Source organism: Theobroma umbraticum, unplaced genomic scaffold (genome assembly GCF_002168275.2).
Source record: "Theobroma umbraticum cultivar Fairchild unplaced genomic scaffold, ASM216827v3 scaffold_30.0, whole genome shotgun sequence".
NCBI classification, from domain to species: Eukaryota; Viridiplantae; Streptophyta; class Magnoliopsida; order Malvales; family Malvaceae; genus Theobroma; species Theobroma umbraticum.
The window spans coordinates 13,420,486-13,447,969 of record NW_018397254.1 but is presented as its reverse complement, the minus strand read 5'-3'; positions in this window follow the sequence as shown (position 1 = coordinate 13,447,969).

The following is a 27,484-nucleotide window of genomic DNA, read 5'->3' as shown; positions in this document are numbered from 1 at the left end:
ACTAAAGAACAATAAAAACGTTTATATATTAAGACCCTTGGTATTATGAAAATTTATTAATTAATCGAGATATTATTTAATCTGTAAATTAATAAATTAATAATTTATACATTAATTAATAAAAAATTAATTTATCGAGGTATGTTTTATTTATTTTTTCAAAGCATTGAACTTAATACATGTAGTGTATATTGTGATTATACAAATATTACTTAATTATCAATTATGAATTATCATTATTCTATGTATTTGTTTAATCAAAACAAGTTCATGAATGTAATTAGTCTTATTAAATATAAGTCGTGAATCTATCCATTTTTTACAACAAACTAAAATTACATTCAATGTACACTTAATACTAAACACAATAACTTCTCATATCAAAGGTGTAATGAAACACAATACTAAAGTATTGTGTGAATACAACTAAAAAAATCCAAATTGCACCCAAAAGTAATTGCAATAGTAGGTGTCAGAAAAGTTTAACATGTAAGTGAGCTAAACAACAATATCAAATACGATTAAAAAGTCATTAGAGCATTTATTAGCCAATATAAATTTTCTCTTACAATATGAGAACACTACAGTAGAGCTTCTTAATACACTAAGAAAAGTTAGAGATAAGATCCAAGGAGACATTAATTTCAAGAAGAAAGAAGAAATATTGGAATCATATTTTACAAAAACCTCCTAATAGAATTAAGTGTATATAAAATTTTAATGTATAAAGAGATTATTAATTTATATATAAAGTGAGGCCTATGTGTGTTTATAAAAATGTATTATCTTATAAATTTAGCAAATTATTAATTTACCACATTGGTCTCAAGTCGGGACTGGTAAAAAATATTATGTAATTAAGATTATTAATTTATCGAGCATTAATTTATCAAGGTTTTATTGTATATAACATCAACCATACTCAATTAGCATATTGAACACATTTTAACATGTATATCAACAATCATTCTTAGTTCACATAATGTGGATTTATGAGCATAAATTCATAAACTTTCTAAGAAACCATAAACATTTCCTAGCTATGAATGGTCCTCACTCCATTCAGGTGGGCAGTGATTTAATCCTCACTACCTAGGATTTCTAACACAATTTTGTGAGTGGCACATCGACCTCACCCATAACATTTAAGTGGTCCCCCCCCACTCAGGTAGATGGTGATCAATCCCCACTATCATTATAGGATTCCTCAAGTTTATTATCATCCTCGTCCGTAACTTGCAACATAAACGTATAAACATTTTCGTAAACCATATTTATGCTTAACCCATAGTGTATATGAAATTCACAACACATATCTTATGGCATACATGTTACCCATAGTATACATGATATTCTTAATATATACATCTCATTACATGCATGTCATAACCTTATAGATGGACTTCATGCACCCATCATACCTTACAAGTTACATGATGTCAAGTATGTATATCAAACCATTCATCTCATTTTGAAGGAAAACATTTGAAAAGACTTGTCCCATTTTTGTTGAAAACTAATACATACTAGCATATTTACATACATAGTAAATTTGCAAACGATTGGAAAACCATTGGTGCCAATACATAATCAAACATTATTAAATCAAATCCTTTAGTCATTCTTTCAAATACTAGTTTTTTTTTTTATATTTGGGGAAGGGGGGATTCGAACCTTGCTCTTTAGGCAGGGGATAATGCACCAACCAATAAGCCAAATGTTCGGGTGTATTCTTTCAAATACTTGTTGAAAACCTTGGAACTCAAATTCTTTGATAAACCATTCCTTAAAACAAAATTTCATCATACACAACAAATCATTGCCATTAAAAATTATTCTCACTTTACATATTAAAATACTTAGAGAGATGTATCCACTCACCTAATTGGAGATTCAACCTCTAGCTCCAATCACAACCTTTCTTTGGTGATTTCTTCAGAGTTTTCTACCGTTTCTAACATTCAACAATCATATCAATCAATATCTAGACTAATAATCTTGTAATAATCATTTCTAGCGCTTTCAAAACTACTTAGATTTCAACTAAAACTAATTTTTTAGTTGAAACCCATTACTACTTTAACTAAATAATGTTTAAGAACCCATAAATCCTTAACTGAGTTTAGATGCTTAGGAAAATTAAAAAATATTGAGCTTCAATAATCAATTGAAAAATCTAGGCACATAAACAATAATTTCAATGATAGAAAACCAAGATTCAATGATTTCAAAGTTGAAAACTATCATTTTTTTCCATAAAACTCAAAACTAAGCTTTCAAACCTTAAATTTGATGATTTAGGTTGAAAGTGAGTTAAGAAAGCTATAGAGTTGAGGTTTACCTTGCAAAAATGGCTAAGGTTGAAAACCCTTGAAAAATGTGAGCTATTTATAGTTTTGAGTGTGAAAATACAATTTTACCTCTTCTAGTTTTCTAAAAATGACATACTGTATCAATACATTTGGGTCTGAAAAAATTGTATCGATACATTATGAACATCCATCAATACATTTGAAACAAAATGTAATTTCTAAGACAGATTACCTATAAAATTCTACCTAGATTATTTTCATTAAATATCATTTAAGTAAATGTCCTTATTTTTGGTTCTTTCCTTTTTAAAGGTTAAAACTTAATTTGATGTTCAAAACATGAAATCTAAATGCTCACCTAAAGGCTTCTTAACTCATTCTCTTACTTTATGTGAGATTTCACACCTTATCGTCTGTTTGGTGAAATCATATTTGAATTTCTATACATGGGATAGCTGAGTGAAATTCTGCTGAAATGAGTCCCTTATCGATTATGTGGAGTATCCGGCACCAATAAAATCGCCTGAACCCTTTTTAGCAGCAACCTTTATATGCTTGGGTCTTTGGCTCATTCTTGGGAATTTTTTATTAAAAGGACTTTAGTGGTTTGAGAGATTTATGGAATTGTTTGAGAAAATGATTGATAGAAATTATGAATCTTTGAACATTGGGTTTTATAAAACCCTAACTCAGATTTTGAAGAAATTTCAGGATAGTTCAAAATCTTTGTTTTAGATGCTAAATAAGGGCAAAAAACACTTTAAACAGTGTACAGTCAAAGAAAATGACAAAAGAGTTGAGAGGATTTGGAGAATCAAAGTTTGGGTGCTGCAAGTTTTGTGAAGAACTAGCATTAAAAATGCTAAAAATGCCTTATCTATCAATAAACGTGAACATTTATCGATGATGGAAATTTAAACATTTTGTTTTTGGCCACGAGTGTCTATCTATTGATAGATAGTTTTGGTCTATCGATAGATTGTGAACAAATTTTATTTTTGGTGTCAGGTTGCTATCTATTAATAGATAAAAGCGATCTATCGGTAGATGGTGCACGTGGGTTTTAATATTGGCCTCTGGTTGTTATCTGTTGATAGTTATGTAGCAACTATCGATAAATGCTCTTGTGTAGCCTTGAAAAACATGGCTTTTGACTTCTAAAATGATGTGAGAAAGTCCATAAATGATTTTTGATTGAAAATGAGTTCACAATTTGTGAAAAAACACTTGAACCATCATTTTGGACTAGTGCAAGTGTAGTTTTTGGATAAAAAAACTTTGGATTTTTACAAAAATTTTCTCTTTTCCACATCATTAAAGGTACCTCTTGAGTTGGATGGCTATGCACATGTATGCATCAGTAATTTCATGAATATATGAATGATATGAACATTAGTTTCACAAAATCATACAAATCAATCATGGTCAGGTAATAACAAAACTAATCATCTTCCACATTCATCATTAACATAATTTTCAAATCATAAAAGAATATATCTCCTTCTTTCAAAACACTTATGGCAAGAGTCATTATGAATGACTAAATTTCTGACTTCTTTCACCTAAGGCGGATTCATAAGACCTAGTTCATTTTTTATTTTGCAAATTCGTTTTTTATCAAGTGGTTTAGTGAAAATATCAACCAAATGGTCTTTTGTACCCACATATTCCAAAACAATATCTTCATTTTGTACACAATCTCTAATGAAGTGATATCTTATCTCTGTGTTTATGTTGTTGGATTTACCACACAAATGCACATATCATTTATAAACAATATAATGGTAAAATAAAGTGTCGAATCCCACAAAAAATTATACCAACTTTTGCTAAGTACTAAAATTAAGACAACCCAATTTTATTCAAACAATCATATTAAAGTGATTAGCTAAAACCAAATTAAAACTAAAGGATAACAAAACTAAATCTAAAAATTGATTGGCGAAACTTTACTAGAAAATTTCAATTAATAAAATGCCTAGGATTACAATATCCCTCAACTTTTCATCTGAATCATCTTTTTTTCTTAACTTTCTTCAACGGATTTAGTTACTAACCTAAAATCCCAATTTATTTATAAGTTCTATCGAGGCTCTTATAAAAATATCTTTCCTAATTAATTCACTATATATCTACGTCAATTCAATTGAAGAAAAACTCATTAAGTTCATACTCTAATGTTGGGTACATATGACATATAGCTATATGTCTATCCTATACGCAAATCAAATCACCTAGTTAACTAAGTGAATTCGAACATATGCTGTTCCATTCATGGCCTATGTTAAACTCCCTTTCTCAAGTTGTATTTAGGTTTCTAAATCAATCTACTTGGTGATCAAACAATTAGAAGCATTAAACACAAAATTGAAATAAACAACTCACGTTCCATTGATCATAAGCAAAAGAGAAATTAAAAATCCAAACTACAGGTTAAGTTCAATTGCAATCCCAAATAAATTAAATTAATTCATAACTACTACTAAAAACATCATCCAAACAAAATTAACCATCAATACAAATCAAAGAAAGTGAAAGAAGAACAAAAGTAGAGAGAGAAATTAAGGGTTGTTAGATCTTGAATCTTGAGTCTTTATTAATTTTCCTTACTTTCTTGCTTTCTTGATGACTACTCTTTCTCAAGAAACCCTCCTTTCAATATCCTCTTTAATTGCTTTTAAATGCCTTTTTTAAATAGCCCTAAACACCCTAATTAGAATAAAATTTGAAAAAGTAGAAATCTAAGTTTTCGAGCTGGTGTCGTGGCCATGGATCTTAGGCACTACGATGCCCTACTCATGGGTGGATGTATGGAATATTGTTTTCACAACATTGTGGCACTCCTCCAACACGGCCATGGTGTTGGCCTCTCTGGTCATACTATGATGCCTTTCACATCACAACACTATGGCCCTAGCCTCTTTAGGGCCACGACCCTAGCTTTTCTTTGTTTCCTTGTGTAGTTTCTATTGCAGTCCATTCTTTTTCAGTACAATTTCTCCTTGATTTGTATCAAACTAGGTAAAGTAGCACATTAAAGTTGTAGCGCCATCTCTTAGATTTCTAATGGCTTAGGAATCATGACAATTGGACTTCTAGACTGAGAGTTATGCTCAAAATACTACAACATATACAAGAAAAGCATTGGCCATACTCGCACGTTTCTTCACCAATTGAAGTCTGTTCATTTGAGAACCTCCAAAAGCAATAGACTAAATCAGCAATAATAACTAAACTAAAAGCAATTTATTAGAAATTTAAACTAAAATAACTCAAATTAAAATAACTTATCACGATATAAAATAATTAAGAAAAATAATTAAAAACACCTAATTCTAAACATAAATATAAAAAACTTAGCCCATTTAATACCCAAAATGTGACAAAATAACTATATGTAATAGAGTTATCACACCCCTAAAGTTAGGATTTTGCTAGTCCTCGAGTAAAAACATAAAAGAAAACTAACATTTAAATGATGAAAGCAATTTAAATAATGAAAACAACTAAATGAAGAAAATAACTAACTAGAAGGGAGTTGCACCAAATCTATGATCCTCCTTAATTTCCTCAAAATTTATTTCATAATTTCAACTCGAAGTAAAACATAAATACTAATCAAGTTTATGTTTCAATTCAAATGCAAGCTCTTCATCAGTAAAAAGAATAGTCATGCAATCTGGATAAGTTTATGCTTATGCAACTTCGAATTAGTACAAGAATTCCATAGGTTTACTTTTCATCTTTCTCTTCACTAATGTAGACTAACACTTAATCAAGGACAATTAGGACTTTAATTAGCTTGTAATGTATGGATAACGTCAACATAGGATATAGGATAGTAATGTGGCTTAAATCACTTTAAGCACATAATCATTCTAGGACCTATATAGAGCTTTAAATTTTAGTCTCCAAGTAACAAATTTATAAGATGAAAAGTCATGATTGTCACATTTTCCTACATCGCTTGCTCTCAATCGCCTTGAGCGATATGGCTCCTCACATCATTTTGGAGTCTAATTGATGAGATTTTGGCATTTCTTTCGTGATTTATGTGCAACCCAAACTACACGTTGAGCATATCAATGCATGCAAAGGAAAATTTGTGGAAACCATTTGCAAATTAGAAAAGATTTTTTTGCCTAGTTTCTTTAACTCAATAAAGCATTTGCTAATCGACTTGCACTACAGGAAACCATAAGTTTTATCGACAAAATTCATTTCATTGATAAAAATCTATAAGTATATCTTGATGAATTACTAACAGAAAAGAGGCTAAAGAAGCACCGATGGATTACCAACAAAACACATATCAAATTTTACTAATGAATGTACTTTAGCCAGCATTCGATTAGTAACGCATTGGTGATAATTACATTTGAATGGCAAGAAAAGCACCAACTGAACAGTTTAGTCTACAATGCCCATACCAACAGATTTTATCGATGAAAATTTCGATGATAAAAGTATGATTATAACGATGAAATTATCGATGAAATTTTAGTCAGTGTACTCATTGTTCCATTTGTAAAGTTTGCCGACAGATTTCTTGATGAAATTTTTGTTGGAATAAGGGTTTAGAATTACTGACAAAAATTTTCATTGGCAATTTTAAATAAATTCCAAGGGTTTTCTTTTCGAGTAATTCTCCTTCTCCTCTTCTCTTTCCCCAAATCCGCCACTCCCCTACCCACCGCCCCCATCCCTTCTTTTTCCCATCTATGGACAGCTTTTTCTCCCGATTGGACACTCTCCGTCATCGACCTAAGTCTTATTAGGCTCTCTCGAGCCAACAACCCCACCCTTCTCCCGTTGTTACCAAAAGCTTCTTCCCTCATTCATTACTGCGAATTGACTAGTAGAAGCAGTTGACCACCCCCACACCTCTTCAAGCTTGAATTCAGCATCGGTTGGCTATTCCCTTCTCTCGTTAGGATTTGAATTTGGTGCTGACCACCTATCCCTACCAATTGCCTCTGTCACCTTTGAGATAAGTAAAGAAATTTTTTTTATTAATCTTGTTGATAATTTTACCCTTTATTTTATGGATTTGGTATTTTTTTATTTTTATTGTTATGTGAATATATTTTAGCAAATAAGTTGGATGAATTGAAGTTGCTTGTTAATTAATTGTGGAGTGTGGGGGATTGCGTTGCTGAATTAAGTTGAAGATTTTTTATTTGTGCTTATTTATTGATTAAAAGTTGTTGCTTGATTATAGAGTTTGGTTGTTGAATGGAAGTTGTAAAATGTTGGTATGTTTTTTTGGATTGTGGTGGTTGGTTTTTTATTGTTCTGTGACACCGTAGGTTTTTGGATGCAGTTGCTTGTTAATTGACTGTGGAGTGTGGGGATTACGATTGTTGTTAGCCATTGAATTTAGTTCAAAGTTAACATTTGAATTTTAGCTCATCAAAATAGTTTACATATATAATAATGATAAATTATATATATAGATTTGCTCGGTATTAACCCAACTCTTGTATGCTACCAATGTCCAAAATGTTTTGTGACAAGTATTGGTTAGATATACATGATTCTAACTAAAAGAATTTAGTCACATTTATTTTGCAAGAAGTAATATAGTATAATGATTTCAATTAAATTTAATAGATAAAAAAAATTAATTTCATTATTAATTTCATGTACTATATAAACATAATTTTTATTCATTTACAAGAACAAAAATTAGATATATATATAGGTATATAAATTATATATAATTATATTTTTAAAATTTTAAAAAAATAATGACAAATTAATTTGATGTACTATATATATAAAATTTTTATTGATGTACAATACAAAAATTATAACTAAAATATATATGTAGAAGTATATATATAATGATAAATTTGATATACTATTTATGTGTAATTTATAATGATTTACAATAACAAAAACTATATATATATGTATATAACTTATATAATGATAAATTTGAAACTTTTATGAAAAAATAATAATAATAAATATATGTAATGATAAATGTATGTAATGATAAATGTATGTAATATATGTACAAAATTTTATATTGTTGTATAATAACTACAATTATGAATGGAAAAAAAATTAATAAAAACTTTGACGTACTATATATGTATTATTTTTTTGATTTATAGTAAAAAAAATTATATATATGTATATATATAATGAATGTGACTAAATTCTTTCATTAGATTAATAATTCTAGTAATTAATTAATAATTAATTTTTATTATCTCATAACAGCCAACATCATATGTCTGTTACATTTTTTAGAATGGAACGAGATTGAATTTGGATGTAGTCTCGAGTGGATTCAAGTGGATTTCTTAGGATAGAATTTGTGAATGGTGTTGAAGAATTTATTTCATTTACCTTTGATCAATCTAGATATGTATGGGGGAACAAGATTAGATGGCCTGGCTCCTAGTGCATGGATAACAAATTCTTAACTGTTGATAAGGTTTAGAAGCATCTATTTCATAAAGGTTTTATCGGTGCATACACAATATGGGATTCACATGGTAAATCATCCCATGTTGGACAATCATCAGGACATTTTGTTCATGATCATGTCAAAGAAGTAATGTATGGTTCAAAAGTAGAAAATCCATATGCTGAAATGGTTATGGATGCTTTATATATAGAATTTCAATATAATGTGGGGAATGAAAATGAAGGGGATATTCATGAAGATCCAAATCCGAACACTGTAATGTTTTTTTCATTATTAAATAATGCTGATTTAGCTTTATGGTCGAGATGCACCTAGAACACAAAACTATCAGCCATGTCCCAATTATTAAATGTGAAGTCAAAGTTAAACATGAGTGAGACATGCTTTAATCATGCAATGCATCTAGTGAAGGAGATGTTGCCGTCGGATGAAGCATTAACGGAGAACTTCTATAGAATGAAGACACAACTGAAGGAACTTAGGCTGAGTTATCTGAAAATTCATTCATGTAAGAATAATTGCATATTGTTTTATAAAGAATCTTCTGAGTTGTCTTATTGTTCATGTTGTGGTCATCCTCGGTATAAATTGAATAAATCAAAAGAAGGAAAGGGGAAGAAAATTCCTTATAAGATTCTACGATACTTTCCACTCATTCCTAGATTATAAACACTTTATATGTTTGGAAAAATTACAGAACACAAGGCATGGCATGCTACAGACCACTCCAATGATAGAGTGCTTAGACATCCTATTGATGGTGAATCTTGGCAACACTTTAATCAGACCCATCCATCTTTTATGGCAAAGCCTCACAATGTTAGACTCGGTTTATGTTCTGATGGTTTTAATCTATTTAGTGTGATGATCAAACCATACTCTGTTTGGTTGGTAATGCTCACTGTTTATAACTTACCTCTACGAATGTACATGAAGCAGCCATAAAACTTTTTGTATATGGTCATCCCGGGGAGTAGAAGTCTTAGACAAAATATAAAAGTTTTCTTGTGACCTATGATAAATGAGATAAAAGTTTTGTGGGATGAAGGTGTTTTCATGTACAATGCCTTTACAAAACAAAATTTTATTCTACGACCAACACTCTTATGGACCATTAATGACTTCCCTACATATGGTATGTTGTCTGAGTTGAGCACTCATGGACGTTTATCATATCCGTATTGCATGGAACATGGGAAAAGTTTCATCTGCCAGTATGGGAAGAAGCCATGTTTCTTTGATTGTCATTGACAATTCTTGCCAATGGATCATCCATTTCCTCGCCAAAAAGATAAATTTAAAAAACATGTTGAAAGGGACCTTCCGATTCCTTGTTTATCTGGTGTTGAGATTTTGGAACAACCAGACACAATTCCTAATCACATGTGGAGTAAAGGTTGGTAACTATAAGCTACCAGGTTTTAGGCAAACCCATAATTGGATGAAGAAAAGCATTTTTTGAGAGTTACCATATTGGAGAATGAATCTCATTCGTCCTATCTTGGATGTGATGCATATTAAGCCTAATGTCTTTAATAATATATTCAACACGATGTTGGAGGTTCCAAGGAAGACAAAAGACAAAATAAAGGCTTGGCAAGATTTAAAGGTGAGTTGTAGGTGATCCAAATTGAATTTAATTATGCATAATGGTAAACTATATAAACCAAAAGCCTCCTACACTTTGACTAAGGAGCAAAAGAAAGCTGTGCGTGTTTGGGTGAAACAATTACTACTACTAGATGGATTTGCCTCTAATATTGCGAATTATGTGAATGAGAAAAAGTGTAAATTTATGGGATGAAAAGTCATGATTGTCAAGTTTTCATGTAGCGTTGCTCCCAATTGCATTTCACGATATGGTTCCTCACATTTTTTGAAGTGCAATTATTGAGATCTCACATTTCTTTCATGATATCTATGCAATTGAACTGCGACTTGATCATGTCAATGCATGAAAAGGAAAATTTGTGGAAACCATAAGCAAACTGGAGAAGATTTTCTCCTTAGAAATAAGAACGATGAAAATGAATTTGGATGTTCTGATGATGACTGATGGTTGATGGTTTTTTTAATATATTTAAATCACGTAAAGATGTTGATATGATGTCCTTTTTTATGCTAATTTATTTATATGTCACTTTGTTTTGACATCAACCATTATTAACATTTTTCTAATGATGGTGGAATTTAGGTTTATTGATAGTACTTAATATTAATGATTATTCATTACATTTATTATCAGTTCATAATAATGGTTAATTGATAATGTGATGACAGATTTTTGCATAATCATGGTTAAATATAAGACTATCGTTGGCCCTCAAGCACGATTGAGTGGTGTAGGTAACTCAGATATGCAACCTTCGATTCCACATCCTCAGTCTTCACCATTGGTTGCGTGACAGTTGATGCCACCTCAATCACTGATACCATCGATGGTCACTCTTATGTCCACACCAATGATTACTCCATTCGATCCAGAGGAAATATAGCCAACTTCGACTGGCGCAACAAGTACGACAAACTTTGTATCACAGTCTAGGGGCCAAGGGCCTAGTGTAGGCTTACCTCTCCTACTAAATTAGATTGATGAATCTTTTTGCATCCTGTTGGAGAAATGTAATTTATAGTTATTAGCTTATTTCATTTATATGTAGTAATTTCTTTAATGTGTTTTAATAAAGATGTATTGATTTTGTAATGCTTTTACAAAGATTGGAGTGACTCCAAACATCACAAGAATAATGAAGAGTCACTTCAGTGGGCCTTGGCCGACATGAGATTCATTCCTACCATTGTGAAAGATGACATGTGGCGTAAATTTGAGGTAACATATTATTATTGTATATTTATCCAAGTTTCCTTTAACAATACTGATATAAATACTCATTTTTAATGTATGACTCTTTTACATGGGCTAATACTGATGCTTTAACGGTCCACAACATATGGGAAAAGATTTACAAAGTTCACTTAAAAGATCTATTAGCAGACTAGTGTGAGAAACCCAAGAGGGACACGAGTTCATGATCTCCTTTTAACTAAAGGGAAGGTGCACCCCTGGATCACTACAGAGGTTTGGGACCACCTAGTCGATAATGTCTGAGCAACACTCGAGTGGCAACGTCGATCAACGAAGGCCCAACAAAACTACCTAAAGGAGAAGGATGGTAGCATAGCAAAGCACAAAGGGGGTTCTTTACCTTTTGCTTTACATCATAAGAAAATGATATGTGTTTTTAACGTGTAAAGTCAATAATATCAGCATTTTGATGTTGTCGTTGTGCTGTTGATGACTACAAAGTGAAACCATGCATATGTTTTGATGTTGCATTTGTTTTTCTTCTGAGTGTGTTATGTGTTATAGTTGTTTAATGATTTTAAATCATGTTGTTATTATGTTGGTGAAGATTGCGACATGCATATTGGTGATCATGCATTTTTTTTTCTTATTATGATTGTCATTCGAGATGCTACAAAGACCAACAACATTCTCTGAGGTTTTCAAGTGCACTCACAAGCGATAGAAAGGTATCAAAGAGTTTGTCAACAACAAGTCGAAGACTGTTAATGTAAGTAATAGAAATGAGTCAGTTTATTTTAATTATATTATTGAATATGTGTATATGTTCCTTAACAATTTCATTAATATATAATGTCATTTTCTTTTCTATTTGTAGGAATCATATATATTTGCTTTATTGCAAAAGTACGGTGATAATCCATCATCCCAATCGCAATTTGATCCAATAGCATGGTCTGAGGCAATTGGAAGGCCGTAAACCACTCGGACCCACATCTACGGGTTTAGCATCAAGATGCGACCTGCTACACTATTTGCTCTAGCTGTGACATTTGAGTCTACCTGTGGTCCAATGCCTTTTACTGTTGCTGCATGAGTTTCATCATCTGAACTTGAGGGCTACCAAGAAATAAAGACCGATGTGAAGGAGTTCAAAATTGATAGGCAAGATATTAAGTCCATCATGAAGGTTATCCTTGAGAGGCTTCCAAATCCAACTGGTGGGTTTCATCATCACAACAATCACATCCTCAATCACAGTAGCAATCTCCCCTTCATTATGATTTGGCCGATGGGCAATCGTAATTCCATTTCAATCAAATTTATCACGTTAAAGCAGGAATAAAGCTAACAACCTCCCCTTTTTTTTATATGAAAAAATTAAAAGTTAAATTTGCTCCTTAAAGAAAAACTCCCCTTGAAAATATGCTTAATATTTTAAAGTACTTTTCTCTATAAAGCTTCCCATGAATTTGTGCTTTTCCAAAAAGATTTACATCTAAGTTTAAAAGCACTTTTGAAAAACCATTTTGAGAAATCCAGCCAACATGAATGAAAATCTAAGCGTAAATTTACTCACTATATTTCTCCCCTTTTGGGTAATATCAAAAAGGTTTAGAAAATAGAGTATAGGAATAAAAAAGGAAAAACTCATAGAAAGATAGAGCATTAGTAGCACATGTTTAACATAATTATCAATCAACATTTAAAAGTAAGATCATAAAGTCAATCATAGTAAGTAAGTTCAATCAACAGATATCAGTAAATATGTGGATGAATGTGTGTGAATGAAAATGCAAAAGTCATCCATTAAAATTAAAAATTTTGACATTTCGAGAGTTACAATGATTTTTCTTTACAAAATGATATTTATCTTCTGATGGATTGACTTAAGGATCAACTATCTAAGTTAAACATCTTCTTAAGCTAATTCATCTTCTTTTTATGTTTTTCTCTTTAGATACTATTTCCCTTCAACCTTGTGATATTCAAACTCCTTTATTACTTCTTTAATGATCTTCTAATTTTGACAACTAATCATCAAGTCTGCACAAGTGTCGACATCAAGTGCCTTTATCAGTTGGCTATTTACCATTCCATGAACTAATCTTTTAATCTTTCCTTCAATTACTTCCAACATGTCTCTAAAAATGAAATAACCTAGATTGATCTGCTTGTTGTGTTTGATGTGATGCATGAAATACAGATCTTCACTTTCACAAACGAGTATTCTTTCCACTTGGACTTAAGAACAACACAAAATTAAGGGTAAGACCCTATCATGAAAGCCCAAATGGTTTACATTCAAGGGTTCTAGTGGCATTGGTGGAAAGAAGATGAAGAACTCATTTTCTAGGTCATGTTCATTGAGTTGGGAACTCTTAAGACATGATTGATCACTAGAGGAGAAATACCTATTTCTCTTCCAATGATTGATGCAGTGAATGTGACCCTAAAAGTATATGGCTTTCCATCATTGTCAATGAATGTAATGTCAGCATTTGAATAGAAAACCTTGACCAAATTCTCATAATAAAGTTTATTCATTTCTAAAGTTATCAACCAATGTTGTTCTCTAAGATTATCTAAGTATGGGAATCCTATTGAGCTTAGGTAATCTAAATCAATTGATTAACCAGGAATCACTTAAAGGTGTGAAAATAGATACAAGAACCTTTGTCTCTGTTCATGATCACTAAAGTTTTTTTTAAAACTATGATTAGACTCTGAAGGTGATTCCCCTCTTAGGTTTCTACTATAACTCCCACGCCCTGTTGCCATGACTGATGAATACTTTCACGAATAGGTTAAGGTGATGGAAAAGTTTTACAACAGACTTGTTTTAAAGTTATGGTAAATGAATGGACCTATAACATTTCTAATAATCTTATAAGCAAAGTTGTTTGTCTCTTTATCTTCCTTCTTCAAATCTTAATGTTCTTTAAGTGAATCCTTCACGTTGACTTGCACATTTATTTCATTTGACTAGTATGGTCACAATCACTAATCTTTTTAGTGAAAGTCATTAAAATACTAAGTTCAGACCTAGATTATTTTTCCTTTATGTGTATGGGTTAGAAAAAATTGGATGACTTTCCGTGATGAATGCATGCATCTTATGTCTTGTCAAAACATTCAAGACAATCAGGCAATATTACTAATCATTACTCTCACCTTTTCTCTTATATCTGTTTTAAAGCCTAATAAGGAGTTCAAGACCTTTGAAAAGTACTTTATGACAAAAGGATCGATTCTTCAAAAAGAGGATGTCAATTCTAGACATTTCAATTCTCTTTTTTATTTAATTGATTTCTCTGCAACATAGATACTCACTTGCTTTTTGGTATTAAAATTTTATTTGGATCCTTTTGTTTGTAAACAGAAATAAAACTTGATAAGAGCTTAAAAAAAATTAGTCACTCCACTCTTGAAATCTATTCAATCAATTTTCCTTTTATATCCTTCAAGAGTATTTTTTTTTTTAACTTCTCATTTTCATTTCTTGCACTATTGAGATTCATCTCACATATTCTAAAATCCATTTTTAATTTTTAATTTTCTTTTTCAAACTCAAGTTTTGTATTCTTTAAAAATTCATTTTCAACATTAAGATTTGAAATCTTATCTTTTTTCTCCAAATTTATTTTCCCAATCCTATGAACTAATTCATCAAACACCTCCTCAAATTCTTCGATAGTATATTTAAACATACCATCAGATAGATATTCTACCTTCCCTTCCAAGTTCTAGAATGATGAGCATGCGTTATTGCCTTGTTGTAAGGATTGAATTTTACTTGATTCATCATTGCTGATTGTTCTATTATTTTCTTCCAGCTTTTCTTCTTCATGTATATCTTCTAGTTTTTCCCATACTTCTTTTACACTATTGCATGAAAAGACTTTGTTGTATTCTTAACATCCAAGTGTAGAAAAGAGGAAATGCATGGCTTTGACATTGAGTTCTAGCATGTCCAAGTGACTTGCATCCCATTCATTTAATTCTCTGGTCAATTCTCTAATTATTCTCCAAACATCATAATCACTCACTTGGATAAACTATTTTATTTGTTCTTTCCAATGATGATAGTCTTGCCATAGAACTTTGGACATTCTTATGTTGATTCTTCTTTATTGGAAGTAAAGTTTGTCCATTAAGGTGACTTTTCTCGGTTCTTCATTTTTCTCATGATGATAATCTCCAGAAACAAGATTAGTGTATCTCCCATCCTCCTCCATAGTTTCTTCTTTAATAATTATTGTGTGACTTAAACATTAAACATCAAGATACTGTGAGTCATCCATTTACATATTAGAATCCAAAAGGTCCTCATCCATAGGATCATCAAATGCCATAAAAAAGAGGCTATTTGCCTTTTTTCCTTTTTCATTTTAAGACTTGTCACTATCACACCATGTTGCAACCATGGCTTTTATTTTGGAGTACTTTGGACTTTTTTTCAACATTTGGACAATCATAACTAATATGACTAGAGTTTTTGCACTCATAGCAAATGACATGATCATTTTTTTGAAATATTTCCTTTCAAACTTCTTTTTGGTTCATCTTTCTTGATGAACGTTCTGCTTCCTTGTTTGTTTCTCAAAAATCTATTAAACGTTCTAGTTAACAGAGCTATTTTTTCATCATCACATTCAACATTCTTTGCATTTTCTTCCTCAATTGCCTTGAGAGTAATACCTTTTTTTGTTAATTATCCTCTAATTGCTTCATCTCTTTATTCCTTATGTTTTAAAGCCATCTAATAAGTGAACAAATATCCTAAGAGCTCATCAAGCTTGAGTACATTCAGGTCTTTTGCTTCTTCAATGGCAGTGACCTTAAATCTCCATGACTTGGGTAAACAATGAAAGATTTTCTTCACCAGCTGAGCATTAGGAAACTCTCTTCCTAAAGCTTTTAATCTTCCAATAATCTTGGTGAATCTTTGATAACTCTATTTTATAGAATTATTTTTATCTCAAATTATTCTTAAATGTTAGCTAAGTTCTTAAGTTTAGGTTAAGATTTAGTTATTTTTAACTTTTTTAATTAGTTTATTTTTATTAAGTTAATTTATTTTATGCTAATTGTATGTTTAATTTCTTTATTTTAGTTATTATTTATTTGTTTTTATGTTTTTGTAGGATTCAAAAAGAATAAGACTGAATTTGGTGAAGAAAGGTGTTTAAAGAGCCTAAGTCTTGTTCATATATGTTGCAGTATTGTGAGCATAACATCCACTCTAAATGTCCACATGAGGTGATTCTTAAACCATTGGAAAGCTAAGAGACAGAGTTACAACTTTCATGAGATCACTTTGCCTGATTTTGCCTCGAAGATGGTGAAAATTGTATTGGAAGTTGACAAAGTGTAGCTGTTAACAAGAGAAGGCTTGAAGCCAAATAAGCATCGAGGCTTAGATGGGGTGAGTCGTGGTGTCAAAGAGGAAAGTTTGAAAAAAAAATTACTATGGGAAAGAAAAAGATGTGGACTGACTTAAGTTTTACTGGCTCTACACTTATTTTAAGCCCAAACCAAGAGTCATTAGGCTAAAGTAGTTTAGTTTAGGAAAAATTAAGTTAAGTTTTGAGTATAAATAGATAGGTTAAGGAGAAGTTAGCTGCAAGAAGAAAACCCTAAGAGAGATTCAAGAAGTTAGAGTTAAGGCTGAAGATTGAAGATCAAGGCAGTCAAAATTTGTTTCTTTTCTTCTTCTTTAAGCTTTTATTATTTTTTATACTTTTAGTGGCTAAATTTCATATGTTTTTATTTATCATTCCAATTATTAGTAGATAAATTTCGTTTTGGTTAAAAGACTCCTCCAGTCCTTGTACTTTTTAATTTTGTTCAATTTAGTCCATATACTCAAAATCGAAACAATTTAGTCTCTTGATTTTGAGAATTGCATCAATTTAGTCCCTCCTTCTAATGGCATCTAAATTTACCGTTAAAGGATGATGTCAGCACTGACATCAATGATGACATGTCACATTTTGATGACGTGGTGTTAAAATGATGACGTGGCATCCCACATGGCATCGAGTGATGATGTGGAAATGCCACGTGGTACTATACAATGATGTGGTAGTATTGACGTGGCCCTAACATACTGACATGTCAGTGTCACGTGGCTATTCAAAAAATTTCAAAAAAAAAAGTCTACCACATCATAGGGACTAAATTGAACAAAAATATATAGTTTAGGGATAAAATTGAACTAAGTTGAGATATTGAGGGACTAAATTGAAAAAAATATTTAAAAAGTACAAATCTTTATGTAGATTATTGATATACTTATCAATAAGCCTAATATTTAAGTGAAAAACATTTATAGTGTTAAAAAATATATTTAAATATTTTCTTACTTAATTATTTGATTCTAGAATATGTAAATTAATTTATCTTTTTTACAAAAATTAAGTTTGAATTCTCCTTTTATAAAAAAAATTTTGAAAAAATTTCATACCTAGAGTCAAATTTAGATGAATAACTTGCATTACGTTAAAATAAAATAATACAAAATGACTAAATATGTTGATTTAGTTACAACTTTCATAATTTACAAATACACATTCTTTTGAAATTATTTAACTCTTACTCAATTTACTTTTTATTTAAATTCACTCAAATTAGTAAAATATGTTGATTTAGTTACAACTTTCACAATTTACAAATACACATTCTTTTGCAATTATTCAACTCTTACCCAATTTACCTTTATTTAAATTTACTCAAAATTTCTTATAAAACTATTTTATTTAAATTCAAATACCAAACTCAAATTTTATTAAATTTAAATTATTAATTTAGATCTACAAAAAATTTGTTAATAAAATACAATGGTACAAACATTTTCAATTATATTTAACTTTATCAACCATAAACGCAGTCTTTAATCTAGAAAATTTCAACTTAAAAAATATAACTTGAAATATTAAACAAAATAAAAATATAAAAAGTAAATAAAAAATTAGAATGGTGGAGCTCAGATTCTATGGTTGTAATAAAAGGTTTTTCATGTTCAAATTAAGCAAGTTAAAACGAAGAATTATTTTTATATTCATTGTTGACTTTATATCTCCATATTTCATTTTTTTAAAAGAAAAAAAAATTAACATATTTGGCTAATTTGACTTTAGCTCAAGGTAAAAACTAAGTTAATTAAATTTTAAATTTTTATACTATTATAAATAAAGAAAAAGGAATTTATTAAGTTATTTTATATTATTTTATGTTAATGTAATATAAGTTATTCATCTAAATTTGACTTCAAGTATGAAATTTTTTTCAATTTTTTTTATAGAAAGAGTATTCAAACTTAATTTTTGTAAAAAATATAAATTAGTTTGCATATTCTAGAATCAAATAATCAAGTAACAAAATATTTATATATATATTAACATCATAAATCTTTTATACTTAAATATTTAGCTTATTAATAAGAACATTAATAATCAACTTAAAGATTTGTATTTTTTAAATATTTTTTCAATTTAATCCATCAACATCTCAATTTTATTCAATTTAATCTATATACTATATTTTTTTGTTCAATTTGATCCCTATAGCGTGGTAGAATTTTTTTTTGAAAATTTTTTTGATCTGCCACGTGGAACTACCATGTCAACATGTCAATGCAATGTCATCATATAGTGCCACGTGGCATTGTCATGTCATCAAAATGTGACATGTCAATGCTGATATCATCATTGATATTAGTATTGACATCATCTTTTAACGGTAAAATTTGATGCCGTTAGGAAGAGGGACTAAATTGATGTAATTTCTAAAATCAAAGGACTAAATTACTTCAATTTTCTGTACAGGGACTAAATTAAACAAATTGAAAAGGACAAGGACTAGAGGGGTCTTTCGACTATTTCGTTGTTTAGGATTGCAATTGAACTCACATGTAGTTTAAATTTTTAATCTTTTTCTTTCTTATTTTCATTGAAATTGGATTGTTTATTCCAATTTATTCTTAATGCTTTTAGTTGTCTAATAACTCTATTATATAGAGTTATTTTGACTCATTTTGAGAGCTTAAGTAGCTAGATCTTTGATATTTTAGGTTCAAATTTTAGCATTATAGGTATTTTTTTAGTTTAAGTTTGATTACTTGTTAAGTGATTAATTTAAGTTATTTTATTTTAAATTACTTTAAGAGTAGTTATTGCTAAATTCTCTTATGGCTTTTGTAGGAAATTGATGAAAAAGACTCATTTGATGAAAATCAGTGCAAGTATGGTGATAGCTTCATTCGTATATGTTTCAGTATTTTGACCATATCTCTTTCTAAAAAACTCTAAATGAGGTGATTCTTAGACCAATCGAATTATAAGAAGAAAGGATACAATGTTTATGTTCACCAATTTTCCCAGTTCTGATTGGATCATGGTCAAAATATTTGTCAAATTCGGACCACTGCAGTAGTATGTAAAGACTGAACAGGATGCGGTATTTGGAGCAAATCTTTCAATCCAGAAGTCCAATTGATGTGATTCTTAATCCATTGGAAAGAGACAGGGATAAAATTTTTATGTTTACTACTTTGCCCAATTCCTAACATATCAGAGTGAAACTCACGTTTGAAGTTGATAAACTGCCACAGCATTGGGAGAACAAGGCTGTCAGCATTGATGAAAGGAAGCAACACTACAAATTTCCAGAGCTCACGCCGCAGCATTAGAGAAGTAGCACCGCAGCGTGCACGATGTTCCAAAAATAAACAAAGTTAACGGGATTTCAAAAATTAGATTATTTGGAGCCTATTTAAGAAGCCTTTTTTCAGAGATTTTGAGGGGAGGCAGCAAGCAAAAAGCCAAGAAAACAAGAGAATTGGAGGGAGAATCAAGATCACAAAACTCTAACTTTTAGTTTTCTCTTTTTACTTTTGTGTTTTTCTTATTTTCTTTGACTTGAATTCATGGCTAAATTTCTTTGGATATTGTTTTTATTAGATACTATGATCTAAATTATTTTTCTAGGATTGCAATTGAACTCACATGTAATCTAACTTTTAATCTCTTTCTTACTTATCTTTAATGGGATTTGAATTGCTTATTCTGATTTGTGCTTAATGCTTTTAATTGCATGGCCACCAATTAAACTGATCTAGGAACTAAACAAACTTGGGAAAGGGAGTTTAGTGTAGACTAAAATTGAGATAGCATATGATCTTATTAATTGATTTGCGTATAGGATAGGGATATACCTATAGGCCATATGTAGCCAAATTAGAGCCTGAATTGAATGAGTCTATTTTAATTTCAATTCACATAGGGATATAGTATTTTAATAGCTACCCTATTAAATTCTTCTTCATTAAGAGCACATAAAATAGTCATTACAGCTTTTTGACTTAACTGAAGCAACTTTTTATCCTTATTATCCCATTCAGCTCTAGTTTTAAGGTGTTTCACACCATTTACAATTTTTGTAGGAATATGAGTCCATCAACAATAATATCTCAAAGATCTAAATCAATGGATTTCATAAAGTTTTCAAACTTCATTCTCCAAAATGGGTAGTTCTCCCCTATAGACAAATAAGGCCTTATCATAGATTGTCTTTCACCAATGTAGCTTGAGGATGATGCCATAGTTATTACTTTAAGCATTTTGTTCAAGATCTCTCAAAGGTGGTTAAACTTGAAAAGAACTTGAGAACTTGCTCTAATACCAATTGTTAGAAAATAAAAGCTAAAAGTAAAACTACCAAGAAAAGGGTGAATTAGTTGTTAAGTAAAAATTTCCTTTTTTATAAAAGAAAAATCAATTCAACTGTGAAAGAATAAAACAATAAAACATAACATGAACTACATAAGTAAAGAGCAGCAAAGTAAGAAAGGACTCAACAAACCATATAGTAAGATAAATTAGCTGCTCTTTTAATTAAAAGCTTGTTACTTGTTAAGAAAACTTAAGGGTAAACTTTTACATAAGTATGTTTGAGCTATTGGTGGGTCTTACTCAACTAGTTTCATAAAATCTGGATGTGCCAAAACTTAATTATTATGAACTTAGAGGCAATGGCTAAGTGAAACATATATGATATGTATAGGTAATATGTTGCCCCCTAGCTGATCTAAGAGTTGTATAGAGATACAATTGGTAATCATAGTTATCTAAATAATTCACCTATCATGGTTTGTTGAGAAAACTCAAGGCCATGTCTAGAATGGATAGGATCCTAGGCCACTAGAAAGATCCTAGTAGAGACTTTCTAAAATGACTTTGAGGGTTGTCATTTTGCATATAAAATAGTGGGAGAATTATTTAAAATCTTAAAACCTTGTTTTAAATAATTTATGCATGTTATTTACCAATTATTTTATTTTATTAAGGCATATTTATATGCATTGCAAATGGCCAATAGTTTGTCACTACGAAGTATCCTAGATGCAAATAAACTTACTAGCCCAAACTTCCTAGATTGGTTTTGAAACGTCAAGATCGTCTTAGAATAGGAAAAGAAATCATATGTCCTTGATACTCCTATTCCACCAATTCTTACTATTAATGCTAGTGTTGAGGATAAGGAAACATATTAGAGTCATAAGGATGACAATGATTAGGCAGCATGTGTGATGCTAGCCAGTATAACCCCTAAGCTTCGAAAGCAACATGAGGACATGGATGTCCAATCCATGATTCTTCACCTAAAAAACTGTTCAATAAGGAAGGACATATTGAGAGATATGAGATCTCTAAGAAACTATTCCAATGAAAAATGGCATAAGGCAATTCTATCAAACCCCACGTGTTGAAGATGATTTGACTCATTGAGAGACTTGGACAATTGGGGATTAGTTATGGATCATGAGCTAAGTATAGACTTAGTTCTACAATCTCTTACTAACAACTTCAGTTAATTTGTGTTGAACTTCCATATGAATCGACTAGAAGCCACTCTTCTAGAACTTGTAAACATGTTAGACACAGTAAAGAAATCCATTAGGAAAGATAAGGGATTATTACTTCTTGTTTCTTCTTTAAAGGCTCATATAAAGCAACAGAAGAACAAAGCCCAAAAAGGGAAGAAGGTAAAATCCCAAAATAAGAAGGCAGTGAAACCTAAAAGAGTGTTAAAAAGTACAAAGAGAAGGATATTTGCCATCATTTTGGAAAACCTAGGCATTGGAGGGGGAATTGCAAGGGTTACCTAGGTACTGTAAGCAAGAAAAGAAAGCTTACTAAGATTGGTTTAATGTGTATAATTTGCTAAGTACAATTTGCTAAGTAACTCAACTTTATATTTTAAAGGTATATGATATCTTAAAATTGGTTTAATGTGTATGACATATTACAAGGGCTGAGGATAAAGATAAGTAGGAGCTTAGTTGAGGAGGTGACCCCATGAATAAAATACATAAAGCATTGGATGCTATATTGGGTGGTTGCACTCTCATTTATTTTGATATGTTCGATAATTTATTGGAATGTTTTTGAAACATTATTTTGTTATTGCCATATGGATGGCGGTGAAACATTTATGTTTAACATTGGATGTGAAAAACTTTTATGTTCCATGCTTAAATAATTATTTGGAATAATTATATCAGTTTAATTATCCATATTTCATATCTATCATTGCAATTATACACCAAAGAGTTTAAATATTACTCTCACAAAAGTTCTTGCATTTAATGGGAGCATGATGACATTAAGAAAAGAATTTTCTTTAGCATTCTTTAGTTATATTGAAATCTAACACTTCAAGTTTTGCATAAAGATGCATAATTAAATGTATGAGAACTCTATGGATTTTATAGAATACGTTAAGGATGTATTATTCATATTGGATGAATCTACTAAATATAATTATCATTGAAGTTGTACACTTTAAAAGGGAATCCAAAAGGGTTAGATTTATTGAAATGTACAAGTGTATTTATCTCATACATATAAAGAGGTTAGTGGGAGTGAATCCGATTCTTTGATGATTCAATTGCATAGGATGCAATGTATATACAAAGGAACTGCAAAATTTTAAAAAGCAGATGGCATAACACGAAGTGGCATAAGCATATAATGCATATAACATAGTCTAGTTGGAATGGTTCCAAGAAGAAAACAGGGACTATATGTGTATATAAATAAAGTCATATACATCCTATTAAAAATGGATCAAATAAGAAGATACTTAGATCATTAATTCATAGAACTAATGCAAGGTTCTAAACATTGTTAATGTAACAATGTCTAATTAGATTTACATATAGTAATATGATAAGATGTCTAGACATTAAATAGATAAACAAAAGCAATTAACCACATTTAAAGGCATAAGCGAATCTTTTTAGAGACACGATTGCTAGATGGATTGGATCCACATACAATGAGGTAGCAATTGGCTTTGTGCTTGTGGAGAATGTTGGAATAAGCCCTGTAACCAATTGAGATTGGTCAATGTTTAGTTCCGATCATGCAATCATATCATTCATATTAAATGATTAGAGGTTTTCATTCATCAATAAGACATGAATGATAAAAGTTACAAGTTTATTGGATGAAGTCCATGAGACTAATATGCCTTGCAAGGGAATTAAAATAGGTTACAATTATGAGATCCCTATACATTAAGGCATCACTTTAAATGTTCCTAGTCGATATATCATTGACATTAGGCATCAATGATGTATAGAGATTGGAGCATTATGTGTTCTTTCGAGTTAAAGTAAGCAACCAGTCTCATAGGTTGAAGTATAGAGATAATTGAAATTAAAATGCAAGTAATTATTTTAGAACAAGTTCATTGAACATGACTCGACATAAGAAATGCATTTAGTATCTCACTCTAATGTCTATACAAATATTTTTCATGTGTCAGTCGTGTAAGTACTCCTTAAACTTGAGACACTAGATTGTTTTATATGTGAAGTGTTATATATTTAATCATATCCCTATGATTCCTACCAAGGATGCCAAAGTAGGATATGGTTGGTTGTAGCATGAAGCATATGAAGGCAAATGAGTTGTAAGAAAAAGAATTATCACTCCTAGTGATTTAGGGGACATGTCTTAATAGTTCTTAGTTGATATTAACTTGTTAAAGTCTTTGGCCAAAGTGACTTTGAGATTATGAAAAAAAATTTCATAAGTCTTTATAAAGTTAATGATCTAACTTCAAGAACGAATATGCACATCAAAAAGAGTAGACACTACACCATGTTCTTATCATTTTCGAAATATAAGATGATGAAATGAGTTACACTAATAGATTATACACTGAAAAGTTATTAAATAACTTTTTGACTTTCTTAACAATTAGGTGGCCATGATGCATTGCTAGATACCAGTCATAATCAATGGAATTGAATTCATTAATTTAATAAAAATTATAATTCAATTCCATTTTCAACATGTGAGGAATTTAATAGGTCATACACAATAAGTTACATTATGAATTAAATTGGGAGTGTGATGATTTAAGTTGGACTAAAATCATACACTGGGTTTTTTACTTCTAAGAACTTAATTAAAATAGTTTAATTAAGTCTAAGTCTAATATTATAATTAGTTATAATATTAAAGCCTTAGTTGCAAACAAATAAAGTAAATTTAATTTAATTTTAATTTACAATGACTTAATTAAAAAAGTTTAATTAAGTGTTGGGCCAATATTATAAAGGATCATAATATTGAGGCTTTATTGCCAATTTAAAAAGTTAGTTAACCTAGATATAAATATAAGTTTTTAGCTATTCCTCATAACACAAATGAAACACACAAGTTAGGTTTTTTGATTTGTCAAAAACTAACAAGAAAAGCCTAACTACACACTTCCTTGGGTGACTTGGAAAAATAGTTTTCCAACTTTGTGATTCTGCTAGGTAGAGTACGATTGTGTGTAGAGGATAAGTTGTTGTCCACCTTGCTAACACAAAGGTATAGTTAAGAAAGCTCACTCCTTTTGAAGGTTCAAGTGCAACCGTGTGTAATCGTTAGATGCCAAATATTTGAGTGGCTCGGGTTCCTTGCTCCCTTTGTTGTGTTCACAAGTTGGATAAGGAAGACTTACTATCATGATAGCTACATCACTTGGTAAAGGTAATCTTATTTTTTTCTTATTATTTCTCTCTTTTGGTTTTGTTTGTATGAAAATCACTAAGGAGACACATGGTAGGTGCAACTTGTTTTTGCTATTCTTTTACAATTTTTTTTGTTTCATTCTATTACATTTAATCTGATCATGTCGTTGATAATTTTATAATATAGAGTTATTTGAGCTTAATTTTGATAGTAATTTAACATAGTTCTTGTTGTAATGCATAGAAATTAATAAGTTTTATTTAATTATTTTATATTAGTTCATTTAGGTGAGTCAATCTAATCTTAGTTAATTTTATGATTAATTTGGTGTTAATGTGATTAAGATAGGTTGTTATTAATTTATTTGTGCTTTTGTAGGTATTTAATGAAAGAAGAATTTTAGGGGAAGAAGAAGAGCAATTCCAAGGTGAAGACTTCCACTGTATATGTTTCGGTATTTTGGCCATAACTTTCTCTACAGGGCTTGAAATGAAGCAATTCTTAAACTATTGGAAAGTTAAGAGAAAAAGCTATAACTTTTGTTTGACTATTTTACCAATTCGGTGTGGAAGGTGGTCAAAAATCTTGTCGAAATTGGAACACTGTAGTAGTCCTAGAGCAATTACTGTTTCTGCTATTTAAATGGTCCAAGCCGCGGCTTTGGAGGTAGCAGGTTGCAGCCCATGTAGTCTAATGAGGAAATCTTAATTGGAATTGACTTCTCGCTTCACCTAACTTGGTCTAACTTTAAAGCCCTATAACAACAACCTTTGAAAGGACATTTAAGGCGGGAACAAAATACCAAATTGATAGCTAAGAGTTAAGCCGTAAAGTCATTGAAGCTAAGAAAAATTTGAAAGATCCAAGGAGATTTGGAGATCAAGAATACAATTCTTGGATTTTTCTATCTTTTTGTTATTCTCTTATTTTCTTGGTTTTGTTTTTAATGTTTAAATTTTATTTGATGATGAAGTGTGACTTGAAAGGGAACTAAATTATTAATTTAAGATTATGATTGAACTCAATACATAGTCTGATTTATTTATCTCTTTTTTACTTATGTTTGATAGATTTAAATTGTTTATTTTATTATGCTCTTAACGCTTCAAATTGCTTGATCACCAATTATATTAAATTTAAAACCTAGATTAAACTTTAACGAAGGAGATTTAAGTAGACCTTGAATAGAATAGGGTATGATCGAATGCACTCAGTTGATTAGATGATTTAGTTTGCATATAGGATAGACATACACCTATAAGCCATATGTAGTCAAAATTAAAACACGAAATTAATGAATCTATCTTTAGTTTAATTTGCATAGACATATAGTAAATTAATTGAGAGAGATATTTTTATGAAAAACTCAACAAAGACTTGTAAATAATTTCGAACTTTAGGTTAACATTTAATATCCATTAAATTGAGTTATCAAAAAGAGACAATATTCGGATGTAGTATTGAGAGATATTATAATCTTAGGTTTGGTAATCACTAGAAGTTAGTAAAATAATTTTGTTGATATATTTTGGATTAGTTTTAGTTATTCGTTTATTTGATTTAATTTTAATTTTAATTGTTTAAAAAAATTAAAGTGTGTAAATTTTAATAGTTAACAGTAAGAATTAATTTAATTCTCTGTGAGATCAATAATTTACTAATCACTTTATTATCTTTACTATATGTATATTTGCATGAGTAAAAAATTAAACAACAATAATTTCCAACAATAATCACATGATCTCAAATCTATGAGATGACTTACACACCTGCGATATGAATATTTATTTCAAAGACACTTTGCAGCCATGCTGTCTTTTCAATTAACCCAATGGAACTTGCAAGCTTCAAACTCTGCTTCTAGCTGTTTTATAATCTTGTACCCAAA